This window comes from Bison bison, unplaced genomic scaffold, assembly GCF_000754665.1.
Source record: "Bison bison bison isolate TAMUID 2011002044 unplaced genomic scaffold, Bison_UMD1.0 scf7180017864180, whole genome shotgun sequence".
In the NCBI taxonomy this organism is placed as follows: Eukaryota; Metazoa; Chordata; class Mammalia; order Artiodactyla; family Bovidae; genus Bison; species Bison bison.
The window spans coordinates 10,537,151-10,541,645 of NW_011494752.1; the positions used below are offsets into that span (position 1 = coordinate 10,537,151).

The window sequence follows — 4,495 nt, forward strand, 5'->3', positions numbered from 1 at the left end:
CGCTAGCTGGCTCGTTGGCCCTGGGCTAAGAATACAGCTGAGGGGGCAGATGTATTTCCTTCATAGCTTAGCTGCTGCGGGGTAGGAATCTGACCTTTGGTCATTGGGCATCTGCAGCTTTCCCTTCTGTGGCAGGGAGGAGCAGGCTTCTGCTGGCCGCCACAGCCTAGCCCACGTCAGAAAGCTGTCAGCAACCCTATTACCTGACAGGCTCGTCAGAAGAGCAGGTCTGCAAGGAATTCGGGGGTTTTTAATTCCCGGGCTCAGCACCAACGTTGGAGGTTAAAACGCTGTCACTGGGCATTCCACAAATAGTTGCCAGGCACTGAGCAAGGCCTGGAGAATGACCGTGGGTGCTGGTCATGGGCTCTGCCAATGACCCTGAACTTGCAATTTGAGAGAAAAGAGTATCACTGGCCTGGAGCTTGGGTAGAAGTTCAGATTTGCCACCTGGCATGTTGGCCTCACATTAATTTGACTTTGTATAAAACAGGACTGCAGTGGACAGCATTTTCCTCTGCATCCAGGTCTTTCCACTCTAATCACTGTTTTCTGTACATTGGATGTATTTGGCTATAGTAGAGGTTGGCATCTGATGCAAAGAGCCGACTCATTGGAAAAGACCCTGATGCTGGGAAAGATTGAAGGCAGAAAGAGAAGAGGGTGGCAAAGCGTGAGATGGTTGGATGGCATCACTAACTCAATGGACATGAATTTGAGCGAACTCCGGGAGACAGTGAAGAATAGGGAAGCTTGGCGTGCTGTAGTCTATGGGGGTCACAAAGTTGGATATGACTTAGTAGCTGAACAGCAGCAACAGAGGTTGGCAAGCAATGGCCTGCAGATCCAGCTGGGTCCACTGCCTGATTGTGTAGATAAGGTTTTGTTAAGGTGAACAGGCCACACCCACTCATTTACATATTGAATGAGGCTGATTTTGTGCTAAGATGGCAAACTTCAGCAGTTGCCGTGGAAACCATATGACCTGAGAAGCCTAACCTATTTATAGTTTGACCCTTCACAGATAATTTGCCAACCTCTGTGCTGAAGCTCTTGTAAGAACTGGTATCAGAATTGTATTGAAATGGGCTCTGCTCTCAAACAGCATTCTGGTTGGCACCCTATAATGGCTTATGTGGACACAGTTGTCCACCTTATTCCTTGGTGTGGCCCAGATAAAGATACCCTAAGGACCCCCTCCCCACCCTCCACCATAGTCTATAGCTACTAATTTACTCTGCCCCTGAGCTGAGCCTTTTAATGGGGTTATTTGTATTGTACAGAGCTTTTATATCAACATTCTTATTTGAACATTACACAGTCCTCTGAGGTAGTTGGTCCCTCTTGTTAGCCAGTTAAGCAGGGGGTACCCAGGCCTGTTTTGATGGAGCACATGGCCTAGCCTGGCTGGGGCCACAGCCTGTAGGTTTAAGGTACATACTGTCAGTAGCATTCCTTGCTGAAGAAAGCTTTACTTCTCATCTTGATTTCTTTATCCAAGGGATTATCTGGAATAGTCTTTTAACATTTCCGAATTTATTTTGGCTGGTTTGTTTCTTTTGAGATTTATTGAGGTTTTTTTTGTTGTTGCCTACTGCATAATTGGTAAGACTATCCCATATGTGTTTGAAAATTTTATCGTCATCACTATAGAGACATAAAATAATGTACATCTTATCATATTTTTGATCTACTTGATTTACCTATTCTGAGAGAGGTATGCTGAAGTCTCCCACTGTGCTTGTAGGTGTATCCGTTTCATCTTATACTTCAGTCATTTGTTGCTTTATATTTTTTCCAGGTCACACTGTGCACAGAGGTTTATGACTTTTGTTTCTTTATGATAAACTGGAAATACCATAAAATATCCTATGAAATATCCCTCTTTGGCCATCTTCATCTTTTTCAGTTTGAATTCCAGTTGTCTGGTGCTATTATGACTATATCTTTTTATTAATATTTGCTTGGTGCCTCTTTAAAAAAGCGTTTTAACTTTTAACTGTTGTTGGTTTTAGGTATCTCTCTCGTATCAGACTCTAGATAGGAATTACATAATTCAAGATGGAATTCTACATCTTATAATGATTTCCATTACTGTGATTGATAATATAGTTGAATTTGTCCTACTTTCATCACGTATGTGTGTTATTTATTGTGCTTCAGGTTGAAAACTTTCTTCTTCAACTTTGTATTCCCAGAGCTCAAAACAGTAGATTTTTAGCCAAGGCCTGCTGAATAAAAACTTCCTTGATTTCTTAATTCTGGTTTGATTAGAGAGCTAACTTATGGAAAATTAACTCAGTTGTAATGAGGTTGGCATTAAAATTCAAGTTCCTGGTAAAAGAAGTTTTGAGAAGAATTTAGTGACATCACTAAATTTAAGAGACTTTTCCTATTGGTGTAGTTTTAACTTGTATGATTTTGAGTTTTCTCTAAATGTGAGGCCTGGCAGAAGTTTCTGTTATTAATGAGTGGAGATAGAGACTAAGGAAAAGATCTCAGAATTGGAGAAAGAAATCTGGGATGTTGCCTGCACCAACTGTGCTCCTTCTAAGGGTGTGCCTTGAAGGACATTCCCCATGATCTCTGTTTTAGTTCTATACTTAGTTCTAGATTTATTTTTGTGGCTCAGATTTCTTTATGTTTCCAGCTTCACTTACCAGACTGCTGGATAATTGCTTTATTCAAAACGTAGAGTCTTCCCTGGTGGTCCAGTGGCTAAGACTCCATGCTCCCAATGCGGATGCCTGGGTTTGATCCTTGGACAGGGAACGAGATCCCACATGCTGCAACTGAAGATCTCAGTGGAGCCAAATAAATAAATTAAAATAAATATTAAAAAGATAATATTATGGCGGCTGTAGCTTTGTTGCAGACTGCTCCTCCAGAAGAACCACTGCACTGGGTGTGAGTCAGTGAGTGAGTGATAGTCACTCAGAGTGAAGGTCACTCAGTCACGTCCAACTCTTTGCGACCCCATGGACTGTAGCCCATCAGGCTCCTCTGTCCATGGAATTCTCCAGGCAAGGATACTGGAGTCTGTTGCTATTTCCTTCTCTAACTACACTGGGTAGAATGGTTCAATGAGAGATATGAAAATGAAGTCAGGATGGCTCATAGCCCATTAGATATCTTTTTCTAACCTTAATTGACAAAGAAATTGCAAAGATTAAAAAAAGCATATGGTCCATCAAGGTAGAAAGATCACCAGACTAGAACAAGGGCCTCCCAACCTTGGCCATGCCAATGGTGCTCAGTCGAACATCTCTGGAAATCTCTCTCAGTACAAAGGGCCTGGGTTAGCTGATCCCACAGGCTTCTTCCAACTCTAAAATGCTTCCAGAAGATTCTTCCCATCTTCCATGAAACTCTAGTCACAGTTGACCTAATCAGCATCCTTAAAATTCTTCCATGAACTACTTGCAACTCAAACCAGGGTCATCTTAGTGAGGTATTGATGTAAGCCATCCAAATTTCACAGTTTTTTCTACTGTGATAAGCATAGGCATGTATTTTTCTAAGCCAATGCACATTAGTCTGTTCCTGACTGTGGAGGAGCAGACCTTGGGTCTTCTCTAACTGATCTTCCTTGTTTAGAGCAGCACCCACCCCCAGGATTCTCTGGCACTTGGAAGGAGGGATGCAGGAAGGAAGGGTGACAAGGCCCTTGGAGGTCTCCAGGGGGAACCTGGCGGGTTCCTGTCTCTGATGCCAAACCCAGGTTTTTGCATCTTGTTGGTTCCTTCTGGAATTGACATTCATTTGTAGTAGATGGTGAACTACAGAGTTCTCTTCCTTGCCTGAATTTCAGTTGGACACTTGGAGATTTGATCTAAGGCTGGTGGTTCAGCTAAGATAAGGAATTGTCATCTGTGCTCCTATCTGATGGCCAGACTGAGCGCTGACTGCTCTGAGATGAGCTGGGAACAGACACAGTGTGGCTGAGCAAGTAGTTTATAGCTAAATAAAGCATGCTCTTCCCATCAGCATCTTCTTCCAACTTTCTGCAAAATTAGTCTTGGCTCCAATATAATTTTCTTCGTCCCAGCCGTCCCCAGGATCTCTCTGACTCCTTGGGGGATGCTGACATTTTGAACGGTGGTTTGGAACTATTCTCAGAATCCAGGGGTTCCAAGAAGCCCTTCAAACCCCCTGAGGACAGAGAGAGAGAGGACGCAGAGGGCAGGGTTCAGAGCCCCTTGAACACACGCATATCTGTGTAAGTAACTCATTTGGCTAAAGGACTGGAAGGAAATTTAATATATTTTAACTTGATTTTAGCTCCTTGCGGTGGGACAGTATTTTCTTACAGCCTTTTCTTAAAATGTCTACAATTAAACATGTATTAATACCTCTTTTTTTTTTTCCTCCAAAAGAAAGCATGAAATAAAGAATGACTTTTAAGAGTGGGAAAGTGAATAGCCTGAGTTTCATTCAGAAGAGGGCTGCTGCTCCTGGGAGTGGGTGTGGCTTTCTGCTGCCCAGGCCACGCCCC

General features: G+C 43.0%; 1 protein-coding gene across 1 annotated transcript in view; it reads left to right on the plus strand.

Moving 5' to 3' along the window:
• Window positions 1-4,495, plus strand: part of PMP22 (peripheral myelin protein 22) — a 24,263-nt gene that overhangs the window by 11,383 nt on the left and 8,385 nt on the right. The gene's annotated exons all lie outside the window — the stretch shown is intronic.